The following is a 26996-nucleotide window of genomic DNA, read 5'->3' on the forward strand; positions in this document are numbered from 1 at the left end:
ATCCATAAATGGATTTCTCAAGTTTACACACTCTATTAGGGTACTCGTTGCTGACAAAACCCTCTGGCTGACTCATATAAACATCTTCAGCCAACTTTCCATTAAGGAAAGCGGTTTTGACATCCATTTGCCATATTTCATAATCATGAAATGCAGCTATGGCCAACAGAACCCGAATAGACTTAATCTTGGCTACTGGAGAAAAGGTCTCATCATAGTCCACTCCAGGAATTTGAGAGAAGCCCTTTGCAACCAGTCTCACCTTATAAGTGTGTACTTTACCATCCATGTCGGTCTTCTTCTTGAAGACCCATTTGCACCCTACAGTCTTACGACCAGGTACATTCTCAACCAAGTTCCAAACGTGATTGTCATACATGGATTGTATCTCGCTATCCATTGCCTCTTTCCATTTAGCAGCCTCAGGGCCTGCCATGGCTTCCGTGTAGCTGTTAGGTTCATCCAGACCTACTAGTGTCTCATCACTAATAAGTGTCTCACCTTCCGCAGTAATATGGAAACCATAGTAATGCTCAGGTGCATTCCTAACTCTCGTGGAATGCCTCAGAGCTATAGGCTCATCAACTGGCTCAACAGGAGTTTCCTCCTCAAGTTGAGGGCTAGTGTTTGAAGTTCCTTCACCGCTTGATTCTTGAATTTCTTCAAGATCAATTTGCCTCCCACTGTCTCCTTGGCTTATAAATTCTCTCTCTCGAAAGACTCCTCTTCTTGCTACAAAGACCACATTGTCACTAGGTCTGTAGAAGAGGTAACCAAAGGTTTGTTGTGGGTAGACGATGAAAATACACCTCTCGCTTCGAGGTTCGAGCTTATCATGAGTCTCGCGTCTCACGAAAGCCTCACAACCCCAAATCTTGATGTGGTCTAGCTTAGGTACTTTGCCAGTCCACATCTCGTGAGGAGTTTTGGCAACTTTCTTTGTAGGGACAAGATTAAGAATATGGGCGGCAGTCTCTAAGGCATACCCCCAGAATGAGATTGGTAGCGTAGCTCGACTCATCATGGAACGAACCATATCCAACAAGGTTCAATTACGCCTCTCAGCCACACCATTCAACTGTGGTGTCCTGGGAGGTGTCAATTGTGAGACAATCCCACATTCCCTAAGATAGTCGAGGAACTCTGAACTAAGATACTCACCTCCTCGATCGGATCGAAGCATCTTAATGTTCCTGCCCAATTGATTCTCGACTTCCTGTTTAAATTCCTTAAACCTCTCGAAAGTCTCTGACTTATGCTTGATTAAGTAGACATATCCATATCTACTATAATCATCAGTAAAAGTCAAATAATAACGATTAGCATCCCTTGTGGCATGTTTGAATGGTCCACACACATCCGTGTGTATAAGGTCCAACAAACCTTCACCCCTCTCACACGAGCCTGTGAAGGGTGACTTTGTCATTTTTCCAAGTAAGCATGATTCGCAACTATCATCTGACTTTAGGTCAAACGACTCCAAGACTCCATCCTTTTGGAGTTAGCCTATGCGTTTCTTGCTTATATGTCCAAGACGACAATGCCATAATGATGCTTTATCCAAGTTATTATTAGTAGTAGAATCAATACACATAACATTATTTCCTTAGTTATCTACAACAGATACAGCTTCATACACACCATCACATGGTAATGCTTTAAAATAAAAAACATTATTATAGAAAACATCTATAGAACCAACTTCATTATTAAATGAAAAGGTAAACCCTTGTTCGTACAAAGCATGAAAGGAAATAATATTTCTTGCCATTCCTGGCGAATAACAACATTTATTCAAATCTAAATTAAACCCACTACTTATCGATAAAGTATAAACTCCAATCTTGGTAACAGGTAAAGCTTTCCTATTCCCCATGATCAAGTTTATTCTTCCTTGCTCCACATTCTCACTTCTTCTTAGTCCCTGCAAGTCACAACAAATATGAATACCACAACCGGTATCAAGGACCCAAGATTTAGAATGGGGTGAGTTATTAGAAATGATAGTGTAAGTACCTGCATGGTTGGGTTTGACTTTCCCATCCTTCACATCCTGCTGGTACTTTGGGCAGTTCCGCTTCCAATGAGACTTTTCATGGCAATAGAAGCATTCAGCCTCTTTTGGGTCAGAAGAAGGAGTGACGAAACCTTTCTTGGTTCCACTTGAAGAAGAGCCATCAAGGGTCCGAGCCTTGGTACCCTTCGAGGATCTCTTTCTCTTCCTCCATCGACCTTTCCCAATTGCCAAAACCGGAGTTGAGTTTAGAGTAGGAGTGATAGCAACCGACTTCCCCTTAAGACCTGATTTTGCGGTCTTGAGAAGTCCCTGAAGTTTGCTGAGTGTGACCTCTTCCTTATTCATGTGATATGTCATGCGGAATTGATCATAGCACGATGGTAAGGAGTGCAAAATGATATCTATTGCAAGATCCTCAGGGAAGTTCACATTAAGCTTCAACAAACGATCCACATACCTTTGCATTTTCTGCATGTGGCTCGTGACAGATTCCCCGTCCTTCATCATGGTTGTTATCATGGAGCAGATGATTTCATACCTCTCTTGTCTTGCACTTTGATGGTATCTTTCCATCAAATCTTGGTGCATTTCATAAGGGTAGAAATCCTCATAAGACTTTTGGAGTTCCGCTGTCATCGTGGCCATCATGATGCAAGCCACTTTCGTAGCATCCCTTTCATGTGCCCGAAATTCAGCGATCTCCTGAGGAGTTGTAGTGGTCTCATCAATCTCCTTAAGCTCCTTGTCAAGCACATATTCTTTGTCCTCGTAGCGGGTAATCATCCTGATGTTTCTGATCCACTCATTGAAGTTGGATCCATCAAAGGTGACTTTCCCACACAAGTTCATAAGGGTAAAGGAGCCATTAGGATTAGAGCCAGAAGCAGCATTGTTTGAAGACATCTAAAAAGAAGAGAACAAGATTAGCTTAGATATAAGAGAGTCCTTAATAAAACACCCAAATGTAATATTAAGGCTAGGATCCAATCACAATATAATATAACTTAGAAGAGGTATGCCGTAATCTAAGCTATACCATATTTGAAAGGTAGGTGAATGACGATTCACCAATTTCCACCACGAAAACCGAAATATTTAAGTATTAGGTTTTTGATTGGTTCTTAGAAATTCTTAGATTCTTTGAGATTCAATGAACTTTTCAAAGGCATGTTTCAATCTCGATTGTGCCCTCCAAGTTTTGTGACTGGGATGCCGAGGATCACAAAACGAGGTGTGAAGTAACCATGCAAATCACTTGGTACCCTTTAAAGTTTATCACTCAATCGATGTGCCGGTAAACCACACACACTCCATCGATACTATAATAAACCTTTAAGTCACCCTTTACCTACCTTGTTAAGTCCAAGTTAGTGTGCCGGTTAACCACACACGCTCCACCAACGACTTAATCAAAGTGTAAAGTGTGATTTCATGGATTAGCACCTTATTCACATTTTTCCTAAAGTAACTAAGATTGGGAATTTAATAAAACATTTAGTTACTTTATAATATTCATCATACTTTGAATGAGAATTTATAAGTCCTTGTCTTACCCGTTCGGCTAACGACCCTCCACCGGTCAAGCAAGCGGTGGGTGAGAGTGGACACCCATTAAGTCACCATTTTATAGGCAACAACCTTATACCCACCTTATAGACCGGCTTCGTGAATGAGGCGTACTAGCGGTAAGACGACTTTGTTCTTATACATATATATATATATATATATATATATATATATATATATATATATATATATATATATATATATATATATATATATAATTATTAAATCATAATAATATAAGTATAAGGGTTGAATTTTAACTTTTAAAATTCTAAGGGTTGGAACTAAAGTTTTAACTTGACTTTACTTGTTCCAAAACTTGAGGGCAAGTTTTGTAAACTTTCAAAACTTTTCATATCTTGTAACTTATGTGTTTAATAGAGTAATAAAATGAAGACTCTTCACTTTTCTAACTCTTGTGTTCTTTTAATGGTTTTCAATCCAAGAGACTTTTGGTTTTCCATAACTTGAGGACAAGTTATGGACTCCATTAAATAACATTATGATCAAGAATTAATCTACCACATAGGTTACAAATAATTCCTATGATCATCTAAACATCATAAGAACAAGATCATGAACATGAACACTTTCATATATCAAAATCACACTTAATCTTTGTAATTTTGATAACTAGTTGTTGTAAATGAGTTAGAAAAGACATTACACCTTCTAAAACAAGTTTTCAAGTACCAAAACAGTTTAGGGTAACGTTTCTAATCTATTTCCAGCAACTAAAGTCGAAAAACTACACTCTGTCGACCCTACTCGCCGAGTGCATGAACCTACTTGACGAGTAGGTTGAAGATACAAGTGGACTCGGCGAGTCCCCCCATGGACTCGGCGAGTCCATCAATCAGACAGCAAGATTTCGACTTTTTCAAGCATATTGCAACAAGTATCAAACAAACAAGCCTAGACTCTGATACCACTGATGGGTTTTGAGCATTCTAACACTTCCTAAGTGTACATGCAACCCTAATAAACCTTGGATCTATGTTTGTCTAAGATACATGCAAATAATTATTTTTCCAAGGCTTATATCCTAACTAGCATGGCATGGGGAACTTGAATCAAATAAAGCTAGTAGAAACACTTACCTTGTAGTTATAGTTGATTCCTTGGAGTTTTAGAGCCTAGCACCAATAATGTGGATGCCTCAAATGAAAGTCACAAATCACCACAAGCTTGGAACTTTGAGAGAATAGTCACACTTCTCTTGAAATCGGCCCTCACCTCAACATGTGTCAACTAGTGTGATTTCAAGAGCCAAAGCCTCCTTTATATAGTGTGGTGGATTAGGGTTACATCCATGTAAACCCTAATACCCATGTCTCTTCATTTCCATGAGATCCATGGGTTAAAGCTCCATGGAGTATCCATGGACTTCTCCATCCAAGCCTAGCCCATTCCAAATAAGCATAAGCCCACACTATATAAATATAGAAGCCCATATTTAATTAGTAATATCTTTGATCACTAAATTAATCCTATATTAATTATAGATCACTACTAATTAAATAATATGATCTTATATTAATATATTAGAACTTATAATATATTAATAAATCATAACTTGTACTATTCTCAAATATTATCCATAAATTGTTCGGGTGAAGTGCAACCCAAATGGACCATGCCGGGTCGGGTCAAGTATATACCAAATATAGTTATGGACTTAGACACTATATCCAACAAATCTGTATTCGTACGGAGTGCTCATTGGAGTGGTAGAGTATCTTGTGTTTTCTTTCTAGTGTGATCCGTTTTGCTCGATGTTATTATTACCGTAGACGGTTCATACTACAGTGTCTAGTATAGTAGTGGATTGTGTTCTAATAGTTAGTAATGACGCTTGATGTCATGACCCTTGATGTTCACTCCATGATCGAGCAGTACATGAGTGTCGTATGTAATTTGATGTTGGTGAAATCGTCGAGTGCGTGGCTCTACCCTAATTCCACTGCTAAACATGGAACAGGATGTCAAAACGGAATTATTCGCTTTATGTCTTTAGTATTTTTATTAGAATTAACCCCGAAGTATGCACAAGGTCATCACAACTTACAGGTAATGATCCTACGGTCACATACGAGTGTGCCTGATTTCATTTGAACGAGAAAGTATTTTAACTACTTTTGGAAAGGCGGAATTTGCAAGCTTACCAAATTCATTATAAACATATGGTACTTAAATGTTTTGTTGTTAGAAACATTACAAAAGTCCTAACATGGTTCCCTTGCTGATCCTGTTGGTGTGTTCATCACACTCCTCCTGCTCCTCCGTCATTCTTCTCAGTTGGACACTTTCTCTTGAAAAATCCCATTTCACCGCATAGGTAGCACACTGGACTTAAACTAGCATTGGTGGTTGAAGCGATGTGCTGAGTCGGGGCCTTGCAGAAACGGGCGGTATGCCCTTCCCTGTTGCAGTTATTACAGTGTAAAATCCAGCAAGCTCCTGTGTGATGGTAGTTACACTTGATACATTTTGGGAGTGGTCCCTTATATGGTCTGGCCGGCACTCGGGTGACAGACCTTGTGGCTAGTGTCGCGGCAGGCATCACGACTGCTGTTGTAGCGGCAGGGGTGGCCATGGATTGTTGTCTTTTAGCAAGTCTTTGAGTTCGGTTGCGCTCCTTTTTGTTCCAAAACTTTTTCTTCTTGTTTGTGGGTCTGTGGCCTGAGGCATTTTCGTTGCTAGATGCTCACTGGTGTTCTTGATTGGGGTTATAGTTAATATTTCTGATATCATCTTTGCACCTGCTGGCGTAATTAGCATTGAGCTGTGACATGATGGCTGCCACGGCTGCCGTGACTGCAGCTTGAATAGTAGCAGAGTCTATCTGCAGGGTTGGCGCCTTGCTAGTTGGTTGGTTGCCTCTTGGTGAAGACATAGCTCTGTTTCATGATGAAAAACAACTTCGTGGGTGGGGATAATTATCTCAAGTGCATTCTTACAATTTATATTCACATATATAAATTTTGCACATTGTTGTACTGTTCTTAGTGTTTCTGATGAAACAGTCCGTGAATGGAGTCCAACGTTTCTGATGAAAGCTGTTAGAAATGTTTAGTTGTGTTCTTGGTGTTTTAACTTGTATTCTCCCCCTTAAAACTTAAGAAAACGTGAAAATAGAGGGGTATGAACTCAACTTATGTGATTTCAGTAGACGAATGTTGGAAAAAGGGAAGTGCTCAACTTAAGAACACTTGAAGATGCCTTGAAGATTTTCGAGCATAAAGTAATGTAGTTTGTGTAAGCAATCAAGGATTGGAGTAGAATGAAGTGTAATAATCACAAGGAGGATGAATTATACTTACCAAGAGTATAATAAAGCTTGATGATCAGCCTTGTAGTCTCAAAATAGAGAGAAAAAGTTTGAGAGAAAAGTGTTTGATCTTTTGTTGGAAAATGAGTGCATGAATGAAGTGTGAGGAGAGAGGATGGATGTTCCATCCCTAAGAACGTGGGAATGGCTGGTAAATGAGTGGAAAGGACACTGAAGTGACTTAGGTAAGGTGGGGAGGTATGGTTGGTCATAAAGTGGGTGTGGGGGTGGTTGTTTGCGTCATAAGGTAAAGCAAAGTCAACACTCAACCTCTTGTACTTCACCCACTCTTCTTGGATAAGGTTTATCCCCAAAAACGTCATTAATTAATAAATATGGGGCCTTATATGTTAAAATAAAGTTTTAGGTGAAAATCCCGCGTTAAAATAATTAAAAACAGGATTAAAATGCAAAACAATTCGAAAATCGGGTGATTTTGGCATTTCTGCGAGACCTCTCGCATGAGAGCCGAGGTTCGGTCCTAGGTGTTTCGCACGGAAGGGGAAGGAGGCGAGGGCGAGGCTCGGTCTCGGCTGGGCAGCGAGGTTCGGTCTCGGCTGGACAGCGAGGCTCGGCCTCGGCTTTGGCTGGGAAGCGAGGCTCGGTCCTCCTGCTCTCGGCTCTTCTCAGATTCGGTTCCTCCTAGTCTCGGTTCCAGTAGAGTGGCTCGGCTCCAAAGAGGTTTCGGCCTCTAAGAGGAGTTTCGGCTCCTCAAGACTGATTTTCGTGCTTTTGCCCCATTTCAAGCCGTTTTTGACCTAGTTAAGGGTCGGGATGGCCCGAATGACTATAAAAAGTTACGGGAACTTTTGAGAGAGATTTGGGAGAGATTTCACATTCTTGGAGAGATTTCTCATACAAAGAGAGATTTGGGAGAGATTTCATATTCTTGGAGAGATTTCTCATACACAGAGAGATTTGGGAGAGATTTCATATTCTTGGAGAGATTTCTCATACAAAGAGAGATTTGGGAGAGATTTCACATTCTTGGAGAGATTTCTCATTCAAAGAGAGATTTGGGAGAGATTTCAAAATAGAGAGACATAAAGTGAAAAGGATTGAGAGAGGTTTCGGGTGTAACACTTGTACGTGTCCGGCTTCGCAACGCACGGTCTGTAACCCCGTTAAGCCATGTTAAGGATCTTACATGCTCCCGATGAGTATGAAACTTTGTTTATAGGTTTGGTTCATTACTTAACGTCGTTTTAAGTTAATGAAATCTAGGTATACCAACTTTTCAATTGATGATTTCTTCTTAGAATAACGAGTTGTACGAAAATAACATAGCGTGAACCCTAGAACATAAGGTTCAGATAAGTTGAACGGTTTGACTTGTTGACTTTATTTGACTTTGACTTGACCGGAAATTGACGGTTGTCACAGTTTTAAAAGTTTAAATTTTTCATAAATTTTATGGATGTTACATGAGCCAAAAGCCAACATGACAGACATTGCCAACATAAGACTGGAGGCCTACAAGAGACGGATGTGTGAATACAATGAACCGAGACTTGTGCAACCCACAGTTACCAACTAGGCCAACTTTGAACCAAAAGGACACATACTTGCTCAACTGAAAGATATACCTTTCCATCGGAAAGACCACGAGAATGCCTACAGGCACATTGATGAGGTCAAAGATATCTTTTACTACGTCAACATACCAAACATACCACGCGGGACAATTTTGCTAAGAATGCTCTCCGTTACTCTTAAGGGTGCAACAAAAGATTAGCTAAAGGCACTCCCTCCAGACAAAATAACAACATGGACACAAATATGTTAAGAGTTCATACAACCGTTTTTCCCACCTTCTAAATTTTCCAAGTTGAAGAAGGCTATTGTAAATTTTGAGCAACAAGTCGGAGAGTAATTGTATGAGGCATGAGAGCGTTATAAAGGATTGCTTAGAAATTGTCCTCAAAATGATCTAAATGTGTAACAAGAGGTCTCGATTTTCTATGATGGGATAAACATCACAACTAGGCAACTCCTTGATTCTCAAGGGATACTCACAAAGAAAAAATTGGTCGTGATCAAGAAGCTAATCAAGGAATTCTCCAAACATTTTAGAGAATATCATAACCCTAGACAATATATGACGGAATTGTGAAATCTGCTTCGGATGACACGGCAGCGGACTTAGCAATGTTACATAACATGGATAGGAGGATGACTAAAATGGATCAAACAATCCATGCTATACGATTGGGGTGTGAAACTGTAACGGGACGCATTTAACTAGAGATTTTGATCTTGATGAAAATGGAAACCAAAAATCTTGCTATTCGAATAGTGACTATTATGATGAAGATAGGAGAAGGCCAAAAAAGAAGTGGTTACCTTATGATGAGTACAAGAAAGCCAAAGAAGAGAAGTTTGAACATAAAGGAAGAGGTTTTTACCAAAGAGAGGAATTGGCTCCTGAAATGAAACCGTATTTCGAGACAATGGTTGCTTGTTTTGTTGCCGCATCAGAAAGAGACACGAAGATACCGAAGCAGTACTTTTGGAATCAGCAAGCTGCAATCAAGAACATTAAACAACAAATCGGGAAATTATCACAGAAATTCAACGAAAGACTACCGGACACACTTCCAGGAAACACCGAACAAAACCCGAAAGGATATCACATCCAGGCCATTACAAATAGAAGTGGGAAAATTGTTACCCATCTAACTCCTATCAACAACAATAACTCGGATGATGAGAAAGAATGGCGAGAAGCAAGTCACAAAAAAGATTTTGAACAGTTACCACGACGTGGCGAACACTTGAAAAGAAAACTGTTGAGCCTGTTAAGCCATACCGCCCACCACTCCCCTTTCCCAATAGAGCAATACAAGATAAAAATGTTGAAGACTACCAGAATTTCCTAAAGCACATCAAATCCCTTGAAATCAATATTCCGTTCATTAAAGCCTTATCTCAAATGACAAAGTATGAAAATTTTCTAAAGGATCTCTTACTAAATCGAAAGAAGATGGAGGAAATATCTAAAGTAGTACTAAATGAAACCTGCTCTGATGCAATGTTAAATATGCTACTAAAGAAGATGCGTGATCCGAGAAGCTTAGCACTTCCTTGTCAATTCGGAAACCTAGCCACAAGCCATGCTCTAGCCGATTCAGGAGCAAGTGTCAACTTAATGCCCTATTCATTCTTCAATATGATTGACCTCCCGGAACCAAGACCAATCTACATCGCCATCCACTTAGCAACAAAACGGTGACCTTTCCAAGAGGAATTTGTGAATATTAATTAGTTAAAGTTGACAAGTTTGTTTTTCCCGCAAATTTCATTGTTTTAGACATAGAGGAAGACGAACAAGTCCCAATTATTCTTGGAAGGACCTTTTTGAGCACTGCCTAAGCCTTGGTTGACATAATAGAATCTAAAATCACGATTTGAGATGGAGAAGAAGCAGTCACTTTGGGGTTAATAGAGCAATAAAACACTCAAGGATAAGTGATGATATGGCTTTCTCGGTAGATGTGTTCGATGAAATTTTGGAGAAGGAGCTTGGAGGATTGAAGGAAAAGGAAACTAAGGGATACATGGTTCTACAAGAAGGGGATTTTGATGTTAAACATGATATACAAGAGCTAGAGAAGCTACTAGAAGAGATCGAGTATAATGAATTGAAGAAATCTTTTGAAGAATCACCACGACGTGGTAGTGACACTACGACGTGGCAATCTGAATTTACTCGATCAGATGTAAAAAAGTATGACACCACGATGTGGCAAGATGCTCACGTCGTGGCCACTGACCAAAAACCAAAAATCGAGCTGAAAGCTTTGCCCAAACATATGGAGTATGCATTCTTGGAAGGAAATGAAGAAAACCCAGTCATCATAGCAGCTGATCTCACACAACACGAGAAGGAAACCCTAGTTGAAATATTCAAGAAACGAAAGAATGACATCGCATAGAAGATAACCAAAATCAAAGGCATAAGTCCCTCAAATTGTTTAAACAAAATCAATTTAGAAGAGGGAGCAAAACCAATGGTGCAATGCCAAAGAAGATTAAACCCAAACATGCAAGAAGTAATGAAGCAAGAGGTAGTCAAACCCTTAGATGTCGGTATAATTTACTCAATATCGGATAGCCAATAGGTAAGTCTGGTGCACGTGGTACCTAAAAAGGAGGCATAGTGGTAGTAACAAACAAAGAAAATGAGCTCATTCCAACAAGAACAGTACTTGGTTGGCGTGTTTGCATCGATTATCGCAAGTTAAACGATGCCACATGCAAGGACCATTTTCCTATACCATTTATTGATCAAATGCTCGAAATATTGTTAGGACATAAATTTGTTGTTTATACTTTGCTTCTTAAGGCTTTTAGAGTTCTCGGTTTAGGACCAAAACCACTATGATCTGAGTGGTACTTGGACCGAAATCACCATGTGATTTCGGTAGGCTTAATGATGTATCTGGTTGGGATGGGCTTTAGTAATTAAGTATTACTACATAATGTGTTATTTTCATCCATGAAGAGATTTAGCCATTCGGTTTTATCAGAGAGAGATTTAGAGAGCATTAACAGTTAGAGAGAAATCTTATGTACATGACTATTAATCAATAATAGTATGCATTGAAGATTCGTGTTTGTGTTCTTGATTCATATTTATTGTTTTGTGTTTATTACTTGATTAGGATCCCACACTAATCTCGTGTTTTAGATTGATACCTAGATCGGGGTTTTACAATTGTTATCAGAGCTTGAAAACAGATTAAAGCAGTTTCGGTATCAATCAGTTTTCAAAAAATCTATAAAATTTTTGAACTTTTTGGTGTATTTTGTGTTTTTGGGTCTCCTTTGGCGAAAAATCAACTTTGTTGCTCATAAGTGTTCATCGTGTTCTTCGTTTATTTGGAAATTGAGATCAAAATCATCGATTTCAGTTTAGCATGGGTGACTTCGGCGGCACACTTGAGTTCTCGGCTAGGTGAAAGTGATTTCGGCGCCTACTAGAGTTCTCGGTTAGCAACTAGGTCAAACATCTAGTTTTCGGTCAGACTGGGTTTCAGATTAGAGTTTTCGGTCTAACATTGTGTTCAGTCAACGATCTCGGTCAAATTGGTTGACTTTCAAGGTTTTTGGTCAAAGGGAAACTATCTTGGTCTTCGGTCAAAATTAAATTGCACAATCATATTTTTACCGTTAGTAAATAATGAGCACTTACAACAGTTCAATCACCACTTTTAGTACCATGGAGGTAAGTGAAACCTCATGCTCTCAGTCCCGTGAAGATAAAATAAATAGATCTCATGAAAAAAATGAGTTATTTGTTAGAGAAGTTTTTTATCCTAAAAATGAATTCTATGAAATTAAGAAAATAAACAAGCCTCTTAAAGAAAAACTAGATGCTCAAAATAAAGATCTAATTACGATTAAGGAGGAATATAGCATTAAAAGTGTTCACCATCGTTATGCTAAAGAGGAAATTGCCAAATTAACTGACGAAATTGATGCGTTAAAATCTAAGTTTAAAGATGTTGAATTTAACTTTATGAAATGTGATGTATCAGGTGAGATAGTTGAAACTATGATAGAAAAAATTAAAATGGAAAGATTACCAGAAATATGGCTTAGGGTATCACAGTGTACCACCTCCTTTCAATGATAACTATACTCCGACTTCTGAAACCATAGAGACAGAAAAAATTGTTCAACACGGTCAGCCTAGTGTAACTGTTTCAGTTAACACTGAACAATTTGGAAAAACTGAGAATATTGAGGTGAACGATACCAATGTTTCTACTTCATGTGCAGAGAAAGTAACAGTGCAAGACGGGTGCAAGAAAAACAAAGATAATTCTAGTATTAAGGAAAACTCTTTAAAGACTAACATTTTATCTTCTGTTGCTTCAAAAGCTTGTGATAACACTGCTAACAACTTTAAGCCACATAAAGTTGTGAAACAATTTGTTAAATGTGCTTGTACTTGTGGAAATTCAGTTAGATAGGGACCAAGTTCTGAACGTATTCCTTTTAAAAGACAAACCTACTTTAACTGTGCAATTCCAGGTCACATTGCCAGAAATTGTCCAAATTGTGCATATATTCCCTATTATGTCCAAGGTAGGAAGAACGTATCTCGAGGAAGATCTTTCAAGAGAAACTCCTCGAGATCACGTGATGGTGACTGGAATACTGCCAAGACCAAAAATCAGACTCTCAAGAACAAAAAGGCCATGTCTAACAAGAGATATGATTTGAGAAATAGTTCAGTCACATCAAGATCGGTAATGTCAAAGTCATCTCAATGATCAGTCTCAAGCACCAAAACAAGTGCTAAAGCATCCATCCGATTAAACAAGAAAATGATTAAAGCTGACTACAAATGGGTACCAAAAGTTCCCACTCCCAAATCACCTAAAAATTCTAACGTCTCTTCATTTTCTGTGTTTGATAAACATGATATGACTTGGGAATGCGTAGACGGAAAAGGTCAGTTTCAAAATGGCTTGGGTTACAAAAACCAATTAATCCCGCAATCTATGTCGGAGCAGCTATGGAGGAATATCATCAGACTTTTGTATGTTGATAGTGGCTGTTCCAGGCACATGATAGGAGACATCTCTCATCTGCATGACATTCAGAATTTTAATGGAGAGCATGTGTCCTTTGTAGGAAAGGAAAAGGAAAGATCACAAATGGGGATTACATCAATTGTTGAATTACGGTTTGAATTTTCTGACTCTTCTATTCTCTGTGATAATAATGTTGATTTTCAATCATCCAAAAACCTATTTTTTTCTAAAACCAAGCTCGTGCTTGTAGGATTTCTTAAGATGATACGTTTCGAAGACTGAAATTTCTTATCAGTTTTATTTAGTATTTCTTATTTTCTTTCATTTTGTTTTACTTTTAGAAAAAGAAATTTGTGACAATCTTTTGGTAAATGATATTTTTTTGTGATAAAGGGCAAACGAATACATGTAATGCACTAAAGTTGAATTGTCTAAACTCTATGTTCAATGTGTTGGTAGGAATAAAAGACTAAGACTAATGGACTAGACAATATGGACTCATTTGGACTGACAATACGACACTTGGATAGATTTAACAATAAAATAGACACTAAGGCCTATGACATAAATTGAAGCCAACTATCATCTAGATTTGTGGCTCAACACTTCATTGGTGTATGGACTTGTGTCCTTAATTCTTGTATTGACAGGGGTGACTAAGGGTTTCTGATAAATTGGGATTGTTTAAAATCGTTATTCTTTCTTTCTTAGTCAGTCATATGTTGTCCCCTCTGCATGATCGGAAGATCTGACCTGGGACACAATATATGCACTCAGATGATGTTCACTGCTTTTAAGTTAGTATATTTTCTCCTACATATATCCTACTCTCTAAGTTAGTCATATGGTGTCCCTCTGCGTGATCAGTAGATCCGACCTGGGACACAACATCTGCATTCCACAATGATTATTTACTCACTTAAAGTAAAGGATTCCGAAGAAATTTCCTTAATTACCGGGGTATGCCATGAAGTGGGGAACATGTTCCCGTGTACTAACATTAACTGCACCCATAACTAAAGGCTGACTGGTAGATTTTACTGACTAAATTTAAGTGGGCAACGATATCCCTGGTCGTCGTCAGACAAAATGGTCTATCTAGGAATATAGTAGCTATATATCATCACACATGAACTGTCCTGAAAAATGTCCTTTGTGCTTAAGTGAATCGCAATATCAATGATTGACCAGAGCTTTTAATGAACGTGTGTGCTGATAAACCTCATTAATTTGCTTCATAACACTTAATCCCAAAAGTTTTTGTTTTATTAGAATCTGTTTATTACATTTTTGTTTTTATTTAAATTTGTACATATTTTCACTATTATGCATAAATTTAGGGGGAGAATTTAAACCAAACAAAAATTATAAAATTCCAAAAATATGTTTATTTCTGTTTTTATTTCTTTTTCAGAAAAATCAAAAAATCCTAAAATATGTTTATTTCTGTTTTTATTTCTTTTTCAGAAAAATCAAAAAATCCTAAAAAATCCTAAAATATGTTTCTTAGCGTATTTTAATTTTATTTTATTCTTAGTTGATTTTATTTTATTTTTATTTCTAAAATTTCTTTGTCCTGAAACTTGGATGAGCAAGGAGAAGAGACCTGGAAAGGAATTGATGGACATCACACTTCACACTACTTTCATAAGGAATTGACGGCTTGTGGATCTAAACTGTTTAAGTTTCTTGATCTCGTTGTTAAAAATTGCTTTGGATTTCCGAGCTTAATTGCCTTGGTTAATCCAACGCAGTCGAAAGGCACGCACTCACTCTCAATAAGCTAGAGAAGATGGGAACTTTTTATGTTTAAGTTGGTGTTGGCCGTATATTCCTAAGAACTGTTATATTTAAGGAATTAAAGGCATGAAACTGTACAAATTCTCATGTCATACCCTGTTAAGATAGGTGTCGCCCTCTATAGGATGATCATGTTCATTCAACGAGCAGTGGTTGGCAGTTACGTCTCCATGTCGGTGTTGTCAATTCATGTAACCTAAGAACTGTCATGGCACCAACGCGATTCACCCAACCGGGAAATAGATATCGTTGAACATCTCGCCCAGGGTCTTGACATTCTTTTTGTCATGCAAAACTACGGAGACTCAAATGTATTCTCAGATACATTCTCCGCATGTAAGGAATTAATGGTATTGGTACCAGGATGATGCACCTCGTAAGGCACGATTATCACTAAATGTCCCGCCAAGGGCCTTGAACTCGTGTCATGATAAACTTTGGAAATATATCTTCGGATACATTTGTCGTGGGAATGGTTTTGTGAGTTATTCCTCATTAACTCTCATTGGCACTAGAATGGTTCACTTAGCTGAGATTTAGAAACCATTGAACGTCTCGCCAAGGGCCAAGTTTACTTGTTAACTTGAAAAACCGTATTGAGATCTTTGATAGAGGATATGCAGGGGCTAACATCAAAAATAGCCACGAGTAGTTCTCCGATACTTAACAAATCGCAGTGCGTTCCTCCGTGTTCACACAGATACTGTGAGTAGTCTCCATCTGATCCAAGGTTGGGTCCTTGAACAATTATGGTGACAAGGGTCTTTATGACTTTGTGATCCACAGGGACTTTTAGTCATGGTTACCTTTCAAGACACATCTATGATCAATAAAGAATATTCATTCGAAGGAACAAGAAGTGAAAATTATTTTTCAACACACAACCTTCAACCCCAGAAGAAAGGTGAAGCTGTATTTGAAGTTATGTGACGAATTGCATTGAAGCCTCCTCAATCAATTTGCTACTATCTATGAACCTGCTGAAGTGATCAAGAATCATCGAACTATAAGTAATTATCAAGGAAGAAATTTAAAGTTGAATGGGCTGATCTTGAAGAACCAATGCAAGAAGCCTTTACGCCCAGCGTGTATTAAATGTCAAATTTACAAGGAAGTCCATCTACTAAAGATGAAGTTATTCATGTAGAATATTCATATGCACATCTTGTAGTCAAGTCATGAAGAGATCGACGAAAGAGTTGAAAGTCAATATCAAGGAAGACTGAAAAGAAAAGAAAGCTATAAACCAAGGGGGGTTGTTAGGACATAAATTTGTGGTATATACTTTGCTTCTCAAGGATTTTAGAGTTCTCAGTTTAGGAATGAAATCAATATGATCTCAGTGATACTTGGACTGAAACCACCATGTGATTTCGGTGGGCTGAATGATGTTTTCGGTTAGGCTGGGCTTTAGTAATGAGGTATTAGTATATAATGTGTTATTTTCAGTCGTGAAGAGAGTTAGTCATTCGATTTTATCAGAGAAAGATTTAGAGAGCATTAACAGTTAGAGAGAAATCACTTGATCTTATGTACCCGGCTATTAATCAATAATAATGTGCATTCAAGATTCGTGTTTGTGTTCTTGATTCGTATTTATTGTTTTGTGTTTATCACTTGATTAGGATTCCGCACTAATCTCGTGTTTTAGATTGATACCTAGATCAGGGTTTTACAAAGATTATTTGTCGCCTTTATTACTTCTTTTTAGATGGTTTTTCATGATACTTCCAAATCCCTATTAATCCTTAAGACCAAGAAAAGACCACATTCACTTGCCCAAGTCAGACTTTTGCTTATCGACGGATGTCATTTAAGTTATGTAACGCACCTTCCACATTCCAAAGATGCATGATGGCTATTTTTCATGATATGGTTGAAAATTTCATAGAAGACTTCATGGACGATTTTTCGTTTTTTGGGTCCTCTTTTGAAGATAGCTTATCCAAACTAGATTTGATTCTTGCAAGATGCGAAAAGACCAACTTGGTCTTAAATTGGGAAAAATGTCATTTTATGGTCAAAGAAGGGAATGTCTTAGGATATAAAGTCTCCAAATCGGGGATAAAGGTGTATCGTGCAATGGTTGACACTATAGCCAAATTACCACTCCAATAAATGTAAAAGGGGTAAGAAGTTTTCTAGGCCATGCGGGATTTTACCTAACTTGTTTTGAAAGATGCCACATTCGCTTTCTCAAACGAATGCCTTGAAGCCTTTCAATTATTGAAAGAGAAATTAACCAATACCCCTATAATGATCTCACCAAACTGGAACCTTCCATTTGAACTCATGTGTGATGCTAGTGATTTTGGGGTAGGAGCGGTTCTTGGACAAATGGTTGATAAACATTTTGAATCTATTTATTATGCAAGCAAGACACTAAATCTGGCTAAAGAGAATTACACTACCACAGAAAAGGAGCTCCATGCTCTTGTTTATGCTTTTCACAAATTTCTTACTTAGTTTTATCTAAAACTATTGTCTTTATTGACCATTATGCCATTAAGTATCTTTTTGCTAAACAGGATGCAAAGCCAAGATTGATCCGATGGATGCTACTTTTACAAGAATTTGACATTGAGATAAGGGATTAATAGGGTATGGAAAATATGGTGGCCGATCACCTCTCAAGACAAGAAAACCCGGAAATGGAGAAATTAGAATAGCACAAGATTGGAGATGATTTTCCCGAAGAATATTTAATGGTAATCGTGGGAAAGGTGCCATGGTATGTTGATATAGCTAACTATTTGGCTAGTGATTATCTTCAAAAAGAACTAACTCGTCAACAAAAGAAGAAACTATTTTTAGAAGTCATGTACTACTTTTGGGGTAAACCATCATCTTCAGAAGCTACACGGATGGTATGATAAGAATATGTGTATTTGGGATGGAAAGTTTAGAAATCTTGAAGCATTGTCACAACGGGCCCACCGCGAGACATCACAGAGCGCATTACACGAAAAAGAAGGCATTTGATTCGGGATTTTATTGGCCAACAATTTTTAAAGACACCACCAAAAGTTTCAAGGAATGTTATTCGTTCCAACGATCGGGTAACATTTCATCCCGAATCGAGATGCCCCAAAAATAGCATCCAAGTTTTTGAAGTATTTGATGTTTGGCGTATTGATTTTATGGGGTCATTTCCGAATTCTTGAGGGAATAAATACATACTAGTGGCGGTTGACTATGTCTCAAAATGGGCGGAAGCACAAGCCTTACTTACAAATGATGCTCGGGTGGTAGTATGATTCCTTAAAAGATTGTTTTTGCGTTTTGAAGTACCAAGGGGTTTAATAAGTGATTGGGGAACTCATTTTGCAAATGAAAAACTAGCGAAAGTGTTACAAAAATATTATGTATATCATAGATTTGTATAACCCTACCATCCGCAAATGTGTAGGAAAACCGAAGTCACCAACAGGGCATTAAAAAGAATTCTTAAACGATCGGTTGCTAGTAACAACAAGGTGTGGTCGGAAAAGCTAGATGATGCATTGTGGTCATTTTGTATCGCCTTTAAAACACATATTGGTACTACACCATATCGGTTGGTCTAGGGAAAAAATTGTCATTTGTGATGGGTTTTGAGCATTCTAACACTTCCTAAGTGTACATGCAACCCTAATAAACTTTGGATCTATGTTTGTCTAAGATTCATGCAAAATTGATTTCCAAGGTTCATGATCCTATCTAGCATACATGGGGAATATTTTAACTTAAATGAAAGATAGAATAACATACCTTGTTGTTGATTCTGATTCCTTGAAACCTTGTGAGCCTAGCTCCCTAAGTGTGATGCCTCAAATGCTTCACACAACACCAAATGCTATGGAGTAAACTTGGAGAGAAAGTATAACACTCAAAAATCAGCTCTAGCCCTCAAGAGTGCATGTGTAACCGATTTTGGGAGAAACATGAGCTTTATAAAGTGTGTTGTATTAGGTAAACCCTAATGTAACATGACTCTTCATTTCCATGATCCATGGATTAAATCCATGAAGCATCTTATGGGTGGAACCCAACTTGATAATCCACGGAGCCTCTTAGTCCACTATATAAGTTATGGATGATTTACATAATCAACCCAGATATTTAATTAGTTATCTTTTGATCACTTAATTAATTCTAGATTAATTCTTGATCAAACTAATTAAATAATATTATTAATATATTAGAACTTATAATATATTAATAAACCATAAGTGTTATTTCTCTCATTTAGTTTATCCAATGCATGGTGCCATGCAACCCAAATGGACCATGCCGGGTCGGGTCAAGTACATACCAGAATTAGTTATGGACTTAGACACCTTATCCAACAGTCTCCCACTTGGATAAGTCTAATAACTATAACTGCAAGTATGACTTCAGGAACCGATCGGCAATCGTAGCTCTTTCAAGGTCTCTCGGAACTAAGAACATTATGATATGCCATTTAAGATAAGTGATCATATAATCCTCTGTTCTAGATATCAGCTAGACAAATACATGGAACAATGTCTCTCTTATTGTCCAGCAGTTTGTTTCCCGATTTCCGATTTGTTTGACAAAGAATTTAATTGAACACATCAACTTAGTTCTAACCGGGCCCAGTACATAGGTGACGACTTCATTTTATTTACTTGTTTTTATAGTTTATTTTAACACATTTCATTCGCATTTTAGTTAATTTCCATGCATATTTTCCTTTTTGTTTTTTTATGACCATTTCGGGTACTTTCTAGTTTCTTGAACATTATTGCAGATTTTCTTGGAGACTAGCAGAGCGGGACTCTTGGGAGGCGATTGGGCTTGATGGGCAATGGGGATTTCATGCTTGACGGCTGTGGAGGTGATTCGTGGAGTGGGCTTATCAATTGCTTGAAGGCGTGGAAGTGTTGAACTTTAAATTTGAAAGGCACGGGAGAATTCTTGAGTGTGCAAGATCGATGTTTAGGAGTTTCCGGAAGTTTTAAGTGATGTGAAGAGACAAATTGGGCTCAAATTGAAGAAATATTGAAGAAAAAAGGGCTAGAAGCTGATTAGACTCGAACTGGGCCAATGGTAAAGTTGTGGGGGCCCAAATCTTGAAGAAGCCCAAAAACTCCGTCATAGTCACGCGGCCCACGTAAGATTCCCCGCAGCCCGCGTGGATTCCTGACATGGGCAAATTCGGGATTTTGTCTAGAGCTCTATATTGGGAAGGTTGGTGTGCCTCTTCAGCCTTATCTTGGATGTCCGATTTTGACACTTTCTCTCTGGAGTTTGGATCACTTTTGAAGGCCAATAACACCTCAAGAATATCTTCTTTTCATCTCTTGATTCTTGTCAAATTTTTGGTACAATCTTAACTAAATTTGCTTCTTTAAGTTTAGTCATGCTTGGCTAAACTAATCTTGGTTGACTTTTTGTTGAATCCTTTGAGCTTTTGTTGAATGTTGAAGAATCCATGAACTTGTTCTTAAATCTTTATGGAAATGTTTGTGTTTTAACATATTATCACTACTAGTATGTTTTTATTCATGAGTTTTGTTGAAGCAAAAAAAGTGACCCTCTTGAACAATCAGCTACCACAGCCTCCAAGCCACCGCAGTCAAGCAAGCTTCATCAACAATCATCAACCGAAGTCTTCAGTACCGCAGTCTCTATCTTTATTTAAATTACTTTGTCTTTTCTGTAAAACACTCTATTGTCCAGTATGCCTTGCATGGCTACTCTTAGAGTTGTAAATCTGTTATCTTTTGAGTCTCTATAAATAGAACTCATTCTCATGTATTCAGCAAGAGTATCGCATCAAATTCTAATACACATCTCAAAGTTCTCTTTCTATCTTACTTATCCAATCTTCTTACTTTCTTAATCAATCACAATCTCTCCTTGGAGAAAGTCCTTCATGACTTAATCACTAAGTTTGATCTCACTTATTAACTTGGTTTGAATGCACTCCTCGTTATGAATCAGCTTATGTGTATACTTGATATAACAATTGTTGTCATTTACATTTCTTTACTTTTCCGCAATTAACTCTCTAACTTCTAACTCTTAATATTATTGTTGAGCTCTTAGATCCTTCGAGATTAACTATTCCACTATATACTTGTTCTAACGTTTGTTCAAGTGTGTCTCAAAGTTTTTCTCTCGACAAGTTTAAATGTGCTTGTGGTGATTAGTTGGCTAATTTCTTGATTAAGTAAAGGATCCTCAAATTAGAAAGCAACAAATAATTTTTGTGTAGTTTTTGCTTCACACAATCATAAAATCATTTTCTCCAACATAGTAGTCAAAGCAATTGACTGCTCTTGGATTTGGTGACTTTTTGATTCTTAATGCAAGTTGACTTTCACTAATTACATGCTTAATGGAATTGGTGACTTTGACTAAGTAAATTGCACTCCTTTCCCTTGTGCCATGATCAATTCCGCATGACATATCAAATGAATAAGGAAGAGGTCACAATCAACAAACTTCAAGGACTTCTAAAGACCGTGGAAAGGGGTCTTAAGGGTAAGTCGGTTGTTACTTCTACTCTTATCAACTCCGCCCCTGTCTTGGCAATCAGGAAAGGGAAGGGTAAGAAGAGGAAGAGCCCTTCGAAGGGTACCAAGGGTAAGACCCTTGAAGGCTCCTCTTCAAATGGAACCAAGAAAGGTTTCGTCACTCCTTCTGACCCAAAAGACGTTGAATGCTTCTATTTCCTTGAAAAGTCTCATTGGAAGCAAAACGGCCCAAAGTACCAGCAAGATGTGAACGATGGGAAAGTTAAACCCAACCATGCAGGTATTTACACTATCTTATCTAATAACTCACCCTATTCTAACTCTTGGGTCATTGATACCAGTTGCGGTATTCATATATGTTCTGATTTGCAGGGACTAAGAAGAAGTGAGAATGTGGAGCATGGAAGAATAAACTTGATCATGGGGAATAGGAAAGCTTTACCTGTCACCAAGATCGGAGTTTATACTTTATCGCTAAGTAGTGGGTTTAGTTTAGATTTGAATAAATGTTGTTATTCGCTAGAAATGGCAGGAAATATTATTTCCTTTCATGCATTGTATAAACAAGGTTTTACCTTTTCATTTGATAATGAAGTTGGTTCGATTAATGCTTTCTTAAATAATGTTCTTTATTTTAAAGCTTTACCTTGTGATGGTGTGTTTGAAAATGTATCTGTTGTAGATAACTTAGGAAATAATGTATTGTGTCTTGATTATGTTAATGATAAAAACTTGGATAAAGCATCATTATGGCATTGTCGTCTTGGACATATAAGCAAGAAACGCATAGGCCAACTCCAAAAGGAAGGATTCTTGGAATCATTTGACCTAAAGTCAGATGATAGTTGCGAATCATGCTTACTTGGAAAAATAACAAAGTCTCCGTTCACTGGTACTTTTGAGAGGGGAGAAGGTTTGTTGGATCTCATACACATGGATGTGTATGGACCCTTCAAACATGCCACAAGGGATGCTAATCGTTATTATTTGAATTTTACTGATGATTATAGTAGATATGGATATGTCTACTTAATCAAGCATAAGTCAGAGACTTTTGAAAGGTTTAAAGAATTTAAAAAGGAAGTCGAGAATCAATTGGGTAGGAACATTAAGATGCTTCGATCCGATCGAGGTGGTGAGTATCTTAGTTCAGAGTTCCTCGACTATCTTAGGGAATGTGGGATTGTCTCACAATTGACACCTCCCAGGACACCGCAGTTGAATGGTGTAGCTGAGAGGCGTAATCAAACCTTGTTAGATATGGTTCGTTCCATGATGAGTCGATCTTCACTACCAATCTCATTTTGGGGGTATGCCTTAGAGACTGCCGCCCATATCCTTAATCTCGTCCCTACAAAGAAAGTTGCCAAAACTCCTCATGAGATGTGGACTAGTAAAGTACCGAACCTAGACAACATCGAGATTTAGGTTTGCGAGGCTTCCGTGAGACACGAGACTCATGATATGCTCGAACCTCGAAGTGAGAGGTGTATTTTCATCGGCTACCCAAAGAAATCCTTTGGTTACCTCTTCTACAGACCTAGTGAGAATGGCGTCTTTCTAGCTAGGAGGGCTTTCTTTCGAGAAAGAGAGTTCATAAGCCAAGGAAACAGTGGGAGGCAAGTTAACCTTGAAGAAATTCAAGAGTCAAGTGGTGAAGGAACTTCAAACCCTAGCACTCAACATGAGGAGGAAACTCCTGTTGAGCTAACTGACGATTTTGTACCTCTGAGGCGTTCCATGAGAGTTAGGAATACACCTGAGCATTACTATGGATTCCATATTACTGCGGAAGGTGATACAATTATTAGTGATGAGACACTAGTAGGGTTGAATGAACCTAACAGTTACGCGGAAGCCATGGTAGGCCCTAAGTCAGCCAATTAGAAAGATGCAATGGACAGCGAGATACAGTCCATGTATGACAATCAAGTTTGGAACTTGGTTGAGAATGTACCTGGTCGTAAGACTATAGGGAGTAAATGGATCTTCAAGAAGAAGACCGACATGGATGGTAATGTACACACTTATAAGGCACGAATGGTTGCAAAGGGCTTCTCTCAAACTCCGGGAGTTGATTATGATGAGACCTTTTCTCCAGTAGCAAAGATTAAGTCTATTAGGGTTATGTTAACCATAGCAACATTTCATGACTATGAAATATGGCAAATGGATTCAAAACCACATTCCTTAATGGAAAGTTGGATGAGGATGTTTTCATGAGTCAGCCAGAGGGTTTTGTCAATACAGAGTACCCTAATAGAGTGTGTAAGCTTGAAAAATCCATTTATGGATTAAAGCAAGAACCTCGCAGATGGAATCTTTGCTTTGATGAGAAAGTCAAAGAAAATATCACTTTATCAGACATCGCATAGAAGAAGGAATCCTCGTGGAAAAGAGGGTATCATCATATGAGAACCCAGTAGATAAGCATCTTCAACATGCTCGGAGCATAGGGCTAAAGGATGATATTAGTTTTAGTAGTTAGATAACTTTGGAAATTTGTAAAGTGTAATTGACATTTGATGATCAATAAAAGTTGTGTTTATTTATGAGTAAAGTGTTGCTATCTTCTGTCAATCGTTTACTAGAATTTCATTTGCATGTTTTGACTTCCAGAATATTATGTTTTGTTTTACATATTATTCAAATTTTCCACAGTCGGTCACATGTTGGAAGTAGATATGAACTAAGACTGTCATGAAGTTGGTTGTAGGTGTCAAGTTTTAGGACAACACTTCATGAGTACTCATAAGTTATGAGTATTGGAATCAACCCACGCTCACTGGTATCACTTCATGGAATTTATCTCGAGTGATCGTGAGACGGTAACATCATATAAGTCTTCAAACCTAAAGATATGATTTGTTGCCTATGAGCTGGTGATGCATTGATTGTACGAAAACGCATTGGTAACTCGATGTTATAAAACATGCTTTTGTGTATAATTCAACAAGTAGTAGAGCAAACATATGAGTCTAATTTTATCTGTTCCTTGTTAGATTAGAAGTTAATATTTAGGCCCCTCGATGATTTTGTTTTCACCTATGTATCGAGCCCGGTCAGAACTAAGTTGATGTGTTCAATTAAGTTCTTTGTCAAACAAATCGGAAATCGGGAAACAAACTACTGGACAATAAGAAAGACATTGTTCCATGTATTTGTCTGGCTGATATCTAGAACAGAGGATTATATGATCACTTATCATAAATGGCGTATCATCGTCTTCTCAGTTCCGAGAGACCTTGAAAGAGCTATGATTGTCGATCGGTTCCTGCAGTCATACTTGCAGTTATAGTTATTATACTTATCCAAGTGGGAGATTGTTGGATAAGGTGTCTAAGCCCATAACTAATTCTGGTATGTACTTGACCCGACCCGGCATGGTCCATTTGGGTTGCATTGCACCATGCATTGGATAAACTAAATGAGAGAAATAACACTTATGGTTTATTAATATATTATAAGTTCTAATATATTAATAATATTATTTAATTAGTGTGATCAAGAATTAATCTAGAATTAATTAACTGATCAAAAGATAACTAATTAAATATATGGGTTGATTATGTAAATCATCCATAACTTATATAGTGGGCTAAGAGGCTTCATGGATTATCAAGTTGGGTTCCATCCATAGGATGCTCCATGGATGCTCCATGGAGTTAATCCAGGGATCATGGAAATGAAGAGTCATGTTACATTAGGGCTTACCTAATGCAACACACTATATAAAGCTCATGTTTCTCCCAAAATCGGTTACACACATGCATGCTTTAGGGCTAGAGCCGATTTTTGAGTGTTATACTTTCTCTCCAAGTTTACTCCATAGCATTTAGTGTTGTGTGAAGCATTTGAGGCATCACACTTGGGGTGCTAGGCTCACAAGGTTTCATGAAATCAAAATCAACAACAAGGTATGTTATTCTATCTTTCATTTAAGTTAAAATGTTCCCCATTTATGCTAGATAGGATCATGAACCTTGGAAATCAATTTTGCATGAATCTTAGACAAACATAGATCCAAGGTTTATTAGGGTTCCATGTACACTTAGGATTTGTTAGAATGCTCAAAATCCATCAGTTGGTACTTTGGTCAGTTCCGCTTCCAATGAGCCTTTTCATGGCAATAGAAGCATTCAGCCTCTTTTGGGTCAGAAGGAGTGACGAAACCTTTCTTGGTTCCATTTGAAGAGGAGCATTTAAGGGTCTTACACTTGGTACCCTTCGAGGGGCTCTGCCTCTTCTTACCCTTCCCTTTCCCGATTGCCAAGACAGGGACGGAGTTGATAGGAGTAGGAGTAACAACTGACTTACCCTTAAGACCACTTTCCGCGGTCTTTAGAAGTCCTTGAAGTCTGCTGAGTGTGACCTCTTCTTTATTCATGCGATATGTCATGCGGAATTGATCATGGCACGAGCGTAAGGAGTGCAAAATGATATCTATTGCAAGCTCCTCGGGGAAGTTCACATTAAGCTTCAGTAGACGGTCCACAAATCTTTGCATTTTCTGCATGTGGCCCATGATGGCTTCACCATCCTTCATTCGGGTTGTTATCATGGAGGAGATGACTTCATACCTCTCTTGTCGGGCACTTTGATGGTATCTTTCCATCAAGTCTTGGTGCATTTCAAAAGGGTAGAAGTCCTCATAGGACTTTCGGAGTTCTGCTGTCATGGTGGCCATCATGATGCATGCCACTTTGGTGGCATCCCTTTCATGTGCCCGGAAGTCAGCGATCTCCTGGGGAGCTGTAGTGGTCTCATCAATCTCTTTGAGCTCCTTATCGAGGACATACTCCTTGTCCTCATAGCGGGTAATCATCCTAATGTTTCTGATCCATTCATTGAAGTTGGATCCATCAAAAGTGACTTTCCCACATAAGTTCATAAGCGTAAAGGAGCCATTAGGATTAGAGCCAAAAGCAGCATTGTTTGAAGACATCTGAGCAAGAATAAAGACAAGATTAGTTTAGATATTAATTTAGTCCTTAATAAAACACCCAAATGTATTATTAAGGCTAGGACCCAACCACAATATATTATACTTAGAAGAGGTATGTCGTAATCTAAGTAATAACATATTTGAAAGGTAGGTGAATGACGATTCACCAATTTCCACCAAAAACGAAATATTAATATATTAAGTTTTTAATTTGGTTCTTATAAATTCCTAGATTCTTTTGAGATTCAGTGAACTTTTCAAAGGAATGTTTCAATCTCGAGTGTGCCCTCCAAGTTTTGTGACTGGG

At 38.0% G+C, this 26996-nt stretch overlaps 1 non-coding gene across 1 annotated transcript; it reads right to left on the minus strand.

Annotated features, from left to right (window-relative positions):
• Positions 1-8739: 8739 nt before the first annotated feature.
• On the minus strand, positions 8740-8846 carry LOC111908398 (small nucleolar RNA R71). The gene has a single exon (XR_002855860.1). It is a non-coding gene; the product is annotated as a small nucleolar RNA R71 (small nucleolar RNA).
• Between the last annotated feature and the right edge of the window lie 18150 nt (positions 8847-26996).

The sequence above is a fragment of the Lactuca sativa genome, chromosome 4, assembly GCF_002870075.4.
Source record: "Lactuca sativa cultivar Salinas chromosome 4, Lsat_Salinas_v11, whole genome shotgun sequence".
Lineage (NCBI taxonomy): Eukaryota > Viridiplantae > Streptophyta > Magnoliopsida > Asterales > Asteraceae > Lactuca > Lactuca sativa.